The sequence below is a fragment of the Amblyomma americanum genome, chromosome 1, assembly GCF_052857255.1.
Source record: "Amblyomma americanum isolate KBUSLIRL-KWMA chromosome 1, ASM5285725v1, whole genome shotgun sequence".
NCBI lineage: Eukaryota > Metazoa > Arthropoda > Arachnida > Ixodida > Ixodidae > Amblyomma > Amblyomma americanum.
This window is the reverse complement of record NC_135497.1, coordinates 550,123,487-550,134,241: the sequence shown is the minus strand read 5'-3', so window position 1 is coordinate 550,134,241 and position 10,755 is coordinate 550,123,487. Positions and strand designations below refer to the sequence as shown.

Below are 10,755 nucleotides of genomic sequence, written 5' to 3'. Positions count from 1 at the left end.
TGTCTTCTGTAGTCTGTCTTGTCTTTTGTAGTCCTGTCTTCTGTAGTCTGTCTTGTCTTTTATAGTCTGTCTTCTGCAGTCTGTCCTCTTTTGTAGTCTGTCTTGACTTCTGTAGTCTGTCTTGTCTTCTGTAGTTTGCCTTGTCTTCTGTAGTGTGTCTTGTGTAGTGCTCGTACACTGTGTAACAGTCGTTACTGTGTCACCTGTCAATTAACACAGGATTTGTGTTCTGGAGTAGGCAATGCACAAAAATGCGCAGCTTGTTAATGGTCACCTGTCAATTAACACAAGCTTTGTGCATTCCAGAGTAATTCGTGCACAAAACCACTAGAATTGAAATGAAAATGATCAATATTTATTTACTGTTTCGTGATTTTTTTTCGAGCTTGCTGATGCATGCTGTCCAGCGTTGTCCTGGCCGCAGGTTCCTAGATACATCACCCATGAGCCAAGAAAAATGGTTTTTGTCTTGGCTGAAAAAAAGAAAAAATAGAGATCATCGCTGCTACCTGCGCAAAAAAGATGTGAAAGCGTTGACACCTCGACACTGGTCGCCTTTCAAATTTGGCGCCATGGTTGTTTTCTCGTTGACTTGATTGGTTATCAATTAGCTCTTATTTTACCCTCATTTCATCCCAGCAACGATTTCGAGTTTTCAAACTTTCCTCCATGGATCGTTCCTGCCGACTCACTGAATACCCGCCCAGTCTAATCACCCGTTCATTGACATTCGCTTCTCAATAATTGCCTAATTGCCTCTAATTTATCATTCTTTTCCCTATCTCCTGGTTAAGTACAGGACACTTATCACTGGTCACGTGATTGCTCATTTCGAGTTTTCAAACTTGGCGCCAAGCTTTGGCTTTGTCCATACTTCCAGTTTTTCAAACTTGGTACTACGCTGTAGCTCCACCTACTTTCAGCGTTTTCAAATTTCGCGGCACTTTTTCTCTGGCCCAGCCACTTTTTGGACATTTTTGGCTGTAAATAATTATCCGATCATGAAATTTTCTTTTCGAGCAGCATCCTCACATCATCCTCTGCCAATTACACAACCAATCGTATGACGCTATCTCTTCTGAGTTGCCCACAACTGCTGCGGACACGATCCCCGGCAACATAGCCTAGTAAACTTCTCACTTTATTCAAAATGTAATACTGAACAAGGCTTATGACTGGCCGAGTTGGTACTGACTCACCTTAAAACCAGCTAGAACACACAAGAAGGCATGAGCTCAAGAGGCGGGACTAACAAAAATTTAATTAAAGATCTTGATTATTTGATTTGTGAGCGTTTAACGTCCCAAAGCGACTCAGGCTATGAGGAATGCCGTAGTGGAGGGCTCCAGAAATTTCAACCACCTGGGGTTCTTTAGCGTGCACTGACAACGCACAGTACACGGGCCTCTAAAATTTCGCCTCCATTAAAATTTGACTGGCGCGGCCAGGATCGAACCTGCGTCTTTTGGGACAGCAGCCGAGCGCCATAACCACTGAGCCACCGCGGCGGCATCATTGAAGGAAAGCCGCAAAAGAAGACCCGCGAAGAGATACAAGCGCACAATAACCTAAAGCAGTGAAAGGGCGAAGTGCAATCAAAGGTCACTGGCATACTAATGAATCATCTAAAAAAGCAAATTCCTTACGGTGAAGGTTTACCGATGGCTTAGCCACACGTGTCCTTAGCCTTACCGATGTACTAAGCCTCAACTATCTACCGACAGATTTATCCCTTCCATAAACCACTGATGTGTCGTGGAAATTAGGCATGCAACGACACAGGTCATCCTCAGATTTGCATTCACAAGATTGAGCACGCAGTGCCAGATTAGAATTTGCCTTCCCCCTATACAGTGAAAGTGCTCAGTCAGGCGCAAATTCAGGTATCTGCCTGTCTGCCCATATTAGTTGCAGCCATAAGGCAGTGGAACGCAATAAACTCCATTACTTTTGCAAGTGGTGAACCTTTTTTTGTGACACTGTCCATTGTGGACAAGTACCCAGTTTTATCAAGCCTTTTTAATGGCGGCGCAAAGGCCTCCTGTCTTGCACTTCGCTGTTAAGACAACAGCAGCATTACGCTTTCCCGCGACTTTCTTGAGACTCTGAAATACTGTGGAAGTAAGGTGTATCAGCATCATCGGAGTATGTGCTTCTTACCCTCGAGCGAGTGAAAACATACTATGACAGGTTGTTGAGATGGGCAAGTGGGAACCCAGATGCTTGGAAACCTGCTACAAGAATGCGTCCTCAGCAGTGATGGCATGACTTATGTAAAGCTGATGTCATGCACACGATTGCACACCCATCAAGTGTTTCCATCTTTACTGACCTTAACCAGCAACAAATACACCTCTTCACCATCCTTCCCCAGCAACGAGTGGTCCGACTCGTAGCTAAAAAGAGCCTTCCCCGATCTTTAGCTGTAGCCCCGACAAACATATTCGTCCACAAAGCGCAGGTCTGCATCAAGGAACTGCTAACGGTTCTGCTTAGAAAATTTTGATGTAAAAGACAGGCCTTGACCGCATGCCTTAAAGACTCCTAAAACATCTTGTGCCAACTTATCTGACCCTTCGATGTCCAGAAAAATTAGATAGTCATGAACATAACGAAATGCTACTATTCCAAGGTCTTTAAAACAGGGCTCTAATGCCTTATCGACTTTAGACAAAAAAATGTTGCTGAGCAAAGGTACGACCTGCGTGTAAACACCACCCTGCCAACTGACAAATGCAGATTTGCAGTAAAAGGACAACAGCCCCAAGAAGCCAGCAACCGAAATCACGCAATCATCTGTAAAAGCATGTTCATTGTTCACCCTGATGCAGTTTGTACATGTCTCAGAGGTCTATCATGTGACAATGAATAGTGCAGGCCCTCTATGTCGATGCTCACTGCAGAGCACCTGCCCAGGTTGCTATCCACAAGAAACTAGAACTCCACAAAACTCCACTTTTGTGAGTTGGCAAGGCGGTATTTACATCAGAAATCAGGCATATGCAGAGGGTCCCAGGTTGCACTGTTTCTCCGCGACATTCTTCTGTCCAGAGTCGATACCGCATCAAAGCCCTGTTTGGAAGACCTCGGCATAGTAGCATTTCGTTATGTTGATAGCTACCTAATTTTTTTGCACAAGGAGGGCTCAGATAAGTTGGCACAAGACGTTTTAGAAATCTTTAGGCATGTGGTCAAAGCCTATCTTTTATGTCTGATTTTCACTAAGCATAAGCGTTTGTAGCTTCTTGACTTAGACCTGCGCTTTGCGGAAGACCACATATGTTGGCGCCACAGCCCAAGATCAGGAAGGCTCTTAGCTACGAGTTGAACCACTCGAGGCTGGTGAAGGACAGGTTGCAATCGCATGCATCACGACTGCTTTATGGAAGTCATGCCACCACAGTGGTTAGAATGCATTCTCGGAGCAGGTTTCCAAGCCAATGGCACCTGGGTTCCCACTTGCCCATCTCGCGCACCTGTCAGAGTGTGTTCTTACTCTCTCGAGGGAACGGAACACCATTCACATGATGCTGACGTAGTTGAGCAGCACAAAAAGACGGGCTCTATACCTTTCCTCCACGCCATTTCGCACCATCCCAAGAAAGTTGCACCAAAGTATAATGTTGCTGTTGTCTTGACCGCTAAAAGTAAGGTAGGAGCCCTTTGCTTCTTCGTTCAAACTAGGCTTCATACAACTACGGGTAATCGTCCGCTATGCGTAGTGGCAGATAAAAAATGTTCACCACTTGCAAAAGTAAACGGGTTTTTTGCGTTCCACTGCCTCGTAGCTGAAACTACTATGGGCAGACAAGCAGATATCTGAATGTGCGCCTGGCTGAGAGCACTTTCACTGTATAGAGAGGAAGGCGAATTTTCACCTGACACTGCACATTCAATCTTGTGAATGCAATCGGAGGACGACCTTTCTCTTTGCACGCCTGATTTCTGCGGCACATCAGTGGTTTAGGGAAGTGATAAATCTGTCCTGATATAGTTGAGGCTTACTACATCAGTAAGGCTAAAAACAAGTGCCTGGCTAAACCATCGGCGAACCTTCACTGTAAGGAATTAGTTTTTAGATGGTTTACTAGTACGTCAGTGCCTTTCGATTGTTTTTTGCCCTCTCACTGCTTTGGGGTTTTGCGTGCTTGAATCTCTTTGCAGGTCTTCTTTTGCCACTTTCCTTCAACAAAATTTCAGTTGTTAGACCAGCCTCATCTTGTGCTCATCTCTTCTCCTGTTTTGTGTCTTCCGGCTGGTTCTAAGATGTAATTCTGAATGCCGGAAGACAGCCATTTTAGAGTCAAGTGCACTTATATTGGCCACAGCTATAATGAATGTTCATTTATTACAAAAATTAGTGCTTGCTTCATTAATTTATGCACTGAAGTATATGACACTGCATCAAAATAAAAAAGGACTAAGCCTCTAACCCTCATGGCCAAATTGCAGTTACAGCAAACAAAAAAAAACACCATAAACCTGCCCCACATGCAAAAGCTTGCACTTCAGGCCAATGCAGAAATAAGATCAGATTACTTCCCAAACTGCATGACACTGCCACGCAAAGTAAAGATTGTGACAGGCAATAAAGGAGCAACAAAAAAGCGAACTGTAGGTAGCAGCCAATCTCATGCAGACAAGCTACAAGGTCAGGCCAACATAGACGTGGAAGGAGAAATTTGAAAAAAAAAGCCACAACAAGCACATAATAAGTTTTAAGGTTTTCACAGCCCTTTAAATGGCAAATACTTTCCTGAAAAAACATAACAGAAGCGGCAATTTTTTTTGGCAATCAATTTTTTTCATGTACTTCATTATTCTTGAAGCATGGGCGGGCGTAGAGTAGTCAGATTAGTGCATGCATCCCTAAGCAATGCCATGCCAAAAACTGTGCTTACAGAAAAAGCTTGCCTTACTGAGTGAATACCACTGGCCATCCACTAATTTTCCAGCCTGCTCCAGGTCCCTGGTAAAAATCACACGCAACTTGGTGGCTTGCACAACTTCCATGCAGCTCTTGGTCTTTAGCTGGAAAACAATTGAGGGATCAGTGAGATATCAAATTTTACATGCATTGCTTTGTTTCAATGACCGACTAAGAAAAAAACAGCGGTTTCTGTGAGCGCAACTATTTTTTCACACTAGCTTTCTACAGTAAACCACGTTTATCGCGACCTAATTCACACTGACTTGCTGCACGGCCCCAGCACTACTTTGTATAGCTCTATGGTTTCAATTGCTTGTTAGCTCTCAGCCCTTGGGCTTGCACTCGTTAATGGAGAAAACCTCGGAAAGGGCAACCAGAGCTTCGAGCTTTAAGCCATATATATTAGAAGCTCAGTGGTCTGTGGGAGAACTTTTGGCTGGGTGACACAGTAGCAAATGCTGCTACAGCTACTTTCACTCCATTGCAAAAAACTCGCACAGCAGAGACCTGTCCTCCATTTTGCATTGCAGAAACAATCACTGAAATTCAAAGCACGCATACTAAATGCACACCTACCTTCCAACACAGCTTCATGATAATGGGTATAATTATTGGAATGAAATACCAGTCAGCACATGTAGTTTTCAGTTTATCCAAAAATTATAAGCAACCGACAAACAGTAAACAATAAAAGGGAAATAAAAAAACCAGAATTGTTTAAAAAATCTGTCAGAAGAATTATGTGACATCGACTACACTCCAGCAGTTCTTGGGCTTTGTGCACCTTCAAAGCACACTTTCTTACAGGTACATTTGCACAGAAATTGCATTGAACCGGATATTTAAAAATCATTATTGGTGCAACAGTAAGGAGAAACCAGGTTTTACTCAAAAACGAAGGGCCCTACACATTGCATCACAAGCCCAGATGGTGCACTTGAGTCGCCTCTTATGCTTACGCAAGAAACAGGAACATAGATATCTTGACTAAATCAAAAAAAGAGGAAGTGCAATACATGTGTAATGCAGAGAAGATATGAGCAATACCACACTAAAACACTGGGAGGATTCCAAGAGTAGGTGAATGCATGAATGGATGGCAATAAGATGGCTAAATGAGATTAGGAAATTTGAGGAAAAAGGGTGGTAGCATGTGGCACAGGACACAGTTACCTAAAATGAACTAGAGAACATTGTTATGCACTAAATTTAACAGCACATTCACACGACAGACAAAATCACTAACTCCAGGAACGGACTGCGCATCATGCAACTCAATGTCAATCACCATTGCAAATGGCACCAGCACCGCAGACTGCACATGAGGAAAAGTAGACATATTTTTGCTCTCAACTTTGAGCAGCAGTCAGCTGCGCTTTTAAGAGCAAAGCTCTAAAGTACGGCAACATTGGCACTTTGTTTTACTGACATGAGGGTGCTTGTGAGCGTGCAAGTCCCATGTTTGTTTTGCACCAAATGTGTTAATTGCGAGGTATGTTTAACTAAAGAGGGGCACCTAACATGGGCATCAGCTCTTCATTACTTCCCTTCTACATCCCTCCCTTATATCACGGTTCAAGTGTCCACCAAAATATGAGACAGTTACTGTTACATTTCCTTGAATTTTCCTTCAACTAATTTTAAATTTTTTAAGTATACAGCTTTAAGAAGGTAGAGGTACAAACTGTGCAGTATAATCATATGCTATGGAAATAAACCAGCAATAAATCTGTGCTGACAGCAGCTGGCACAGTGCATTGCAAGGATGCTATGCCATACAAGAATTGGTGTCATCGTGCAATGTTACATTACTGACTGACAATTTGGTCTCTGTATCAGAAATACTGGTAAACCATTATTGTAGAGCACAATGTTTTTAAAGGGATAAATGAACATATAGGTCCTTTTCGAGGACACGTATGCATACCAGGCAACAAATGTGCAATGTCAAAGCACGTTTATGTTAACAGCAGCTGCGTCAACAGCTACATCAGCGACTATATTTTGTACAAGTCTACAGTTCCGGTAATTATAAGCTGAGGTATTGCTGTGAAGTGCATGTAGAGTTTCATGCATTTCTAAACCTAGCTGCAAGCCTATATTGAAAATATTTTTCTAAATAGGCAGCTAAGATATGCATCACTGAAAAAGAATAACTACCATGAACGGATCAGGAGGGATGACACAGCCGAAGGCAGGAAGCACGCATGGCCCAATAGATGCTGGCCGCTGGCAACTGCAAATAAATACATCCAGAGCAACAGCTGTCAGTGGCTGTAGCCATGTCATGAATGACAAGAAAGGAAATCGTCTACTGCTTTAAGAACTAAACTTAGACGTAGTATAAGTAAATAAAAAACCAATGAGCTAGCCCACGACAAAACAAATGAACAGATTTTATGTAATGCACCCATATTCATTCTTTGAGAAGAGTCACAATTACTGTTATAACCACACTGAAAGATGAGCTGGCTGAAATGCCGCACACCAATTTGAATATAGGATGTGCAGGTTTTCATTAATTCCTATCATGGTGCCTTGCACCAATGTCTAGGTATTAATTTGAAAGTTGCAACCAGTCTGCCTTGGTTAAATGAAAAGAGAGAATGGAAAAAAGCATGCCTTCACTAGCAAGAAGCTTGATATCTCACAGCACAGCTTAGCATCATAGAAAAATTGCTAGCGCATTTAACAAATCTGCATACAATTAAAAGCTGCACAAATTTGTCAACTGGCCATGCAAGTAAGGGCAAGAGAAACAAAAAAATACCAAAGAACACTCGTGAGTGCGGCGAAGGGAGGTCTGTGGCTAGGATCCCGTGCCTGGGAAGAGTTCTGAGCTCGGAGAATCGCCGGCACCACAGTTGATGGCACGCAACCAAGAATAAATAGCAAAGCGAAAATAAGTAACAAAAAAACCATCGACAATGGCGAACGACTTGAATGCGGGCCGCAAAAGCGAGGGATATAGCAAAAAGGTAGAAATCCTAAATAATTGTGCAGTTGCATCTCCGACAGCTCGCAGTGCTCAGAAGGAGAGGAAGCATCAACGTTTACATCTCAGGAGACGCAAGATTGATCTAACTTTGACATAACACTGCCTCAAATTCTGTTCCACTGGGGAAGCACAGACAAGTTTACAAATGACAAGGCGATGAATATGAACTAGCTTTTCGCATGCGATCACTGTCTCAGAATTTAGTATGACGCATAATAAGGCACAAGCACTAATCCGATGAGTACTAACCCTGAGCAAAAAAGTGCGGTGTCTGATCGCAGCTGGCCTAGCGCGAGCGCTCCGCCGCGCGGCACTTCTCGCTCATCGTCTTCTACGCAGTGCAAATCCATGCTTTTGCACCGAGTGTCGAAGCGCTAGCACGCGAAAGCGTAACTCTGTTGTGATATCTGGTGCCATTTTTATTTACCACGGCACGCGAGTACTAAATGCACATAAAGACAATGAGAATAACGCTTGCCATGCAGGATATAGGCCCTGCTTTTTTGGCGCCACATTATAGCTGCGGCAACCGCAGGCGGACTGCCTCCACTCACGTCCCTATATAGCCGCATACAAATAGCGCGTGCGAATACAGATCATTAGCAAAGAAACGCAGAGCGGGATTCACCGGCCATGCTTTTCATCCAGGCTTAGTAAAAAGGCGCAGGAGTCTGTTCCCTTTACAGATGACAAGACGTCGCAGCGCTGTCTTTCTTCATGGCTTACCCGTTGAAACTCGCCAATGTTGACAGGCCGAAATCCTGGTCGTTGGCTTCCAAAACACACTCCTGCTCACCTTCCGATTTAATGAGTTCTTCACACGTGTCCGCCGTACAAGTACTCAAGCAATGCCTCAAAGAGTCAAATAATACAAAACACGACGCGTCGGTTGCGCTGCAATGGCGCCGACGGCTGCGCTTTCGTGTCGGTGAAAAAATTGCAACCGACAAGAAATTTGTTTTTTAAACCATGAATATTTATATTATCTTCACAACAAAGACACTGCATTTATTTTAAATTATTTTTAGATTATTTAAGAATACTAAAGCGCTTTCAGTTACTTTTTCTGGCATGTCGTTTGTAGAAGCTGCGATCCTGTGATCCCCTGAAGTGACCCGGATGCCCTAGCAGACGACGGAGCAGACGACAGTGTTGACAGAATGCAATTTCGTTTGATGCCAGATAAAATCACTAAGCTGCGACAAAAACAGCGAAAAAAAGAGCCGTATCTCAAGCTGGCGAATATCGTGGATAAGTTGAACGCAATTGGCACGATGGAGAGTAGCTGCGATGCATTAATTTGCGCGACACTGGCACGCTCACCGGAGATCATGAAACTTAACAGTTTAATCGGTGACCAGTACAAGCGGATTGCTTTGATATCAACTGCGTTACGAAACTACGTCGATACTTGCGTCTCACTTTAGCTAACGCCGCATCCTGATCGCGTGTAGTTTAACAAGCAAGAGCCCACTAGCGCATCGAAGCAGCCGTGTTTTCGAGTTCGTATCGCTACGATAAATACGAGCTGTTTCGGCACGTACTGGAATTGAAGTTCTCAGCCGGTATGTCACGGATGGTGACAATGGCGTCGCGGACGATCTTAACTAAGACTCGCCGCAACGCAGCCGATAACCCAAGCATATGGGCGTTAAAGGTTGTTCACCAGTACTGCAAACGTGCGCATAAAGTATCGCTCAGTCGCAGCGCCAGCCGCTCGCTTCTCGATTTTCCAGCCTTCCGAGTGAAGGTTGCAAGTTGTTGAGCCAATCAGTGAGCCGGCCGGAGTGAGCGAGGCGAGCTTTCGGGAACGACGCCGCCCGCGGGCGCGCCGGGCAATGAACTACGCACTACCCCCTGGCTGCCCTAGTCGTAGCTAAGCCTAGCCAGTTTCACATCGATGCAGCAGCTGAGTGCACTTCGAAACTGGCTAGCGCTGAGGTGCTGCTCTCGTCATCGTTTTACTGTGAACCTCGTCTCATAGTAAAACAAAGATATGCTCGATTTCCGCGACACCTTCAGGAGCGGAGCCAGCTGAGGCCAGGACAGCCGTGATTGAGCAGCAGCAATTAAAGGCGCCGTGGGGAGACATTTGTTTGTATTTTTTGTTATCGCTTCTACCAACGACTCGATATTGGCCAACGATACTCCATCCGACGGCTTAGTATGGACTTGAACAAACATTACTGTCGCATTTTTCTGACGCTGGCGGCCGGTATTCAGGCTGGCATGCCGCGCCCGTACGTTATCATGTCGCTCAACTGTATGGCCGTGGTGCACATCAAAACCCCCAGACATCCTTCTTTTCGCTCAGATTGTCATAGCACACAGTCACACTGGGACCAGAGTAGTTTAGAGGACCGAGCGCGGGTGCACAGGAGCTAGACTGTGTCAAAGCAGGCGAAACTCTTTAAAGCGCTCGGTTGACGTCAGTCCCAAGACTTTATTCTCATTTCGATCGAGAATCAAATCGGTTCAAACTCGCCGGCCGCCGCATTTCACCTTCGGCTGCATACGCTGTTGTCTATATTTAGCGACATTTTCGTGTCACCGTCATGAAATTTTTAGTGAAGGCAATGAACGACGTCGTAAAGTATTTTTTTCTGCTATTTTATGATAAGCACCACGTCACTGCCGCTAAAAAAAATTCTCCGCCAACACTGCATCAGCGTTGGACTTAAGAGCGTTAGCTACGAGAGCTTCAAGTGTTTAGATCGGGGTGCTCAGCAAACGTGGAGTAGACAAAATACAAACATCTGAGGGCATTTCCTTTCGGGAACATTCGTTCTAAGATACAAGCAGCGTCATCTACTTCAAAGATTTTGCA

At 44.4% G+C, this 10,755-nt stretch overlaps 1 long non-coding RNA gene across 1 annotated transcript; it reads right to left on the bottom strand.

Moving 5' to 3' along the window:
- Positions 1-333: 333 nt before the first annotated feature.
- LOC144108248 (uncharacterized) lies at positions 334-7,167 on the bottom strand. Its single transcript, XR_013309469.1, has 3 exons — positions 7,091-7,167; positions 4,902-5,031; positions 334-473 (listed from the first exon to the last, which is right to left on the bottom strand). It is a non-coding gene; the product is annotated as an uncharacterized LOC144108248 (long non-coding RNA).
- Positions 7,168-10,755: the final 3,588 nt, after the last annotated feature.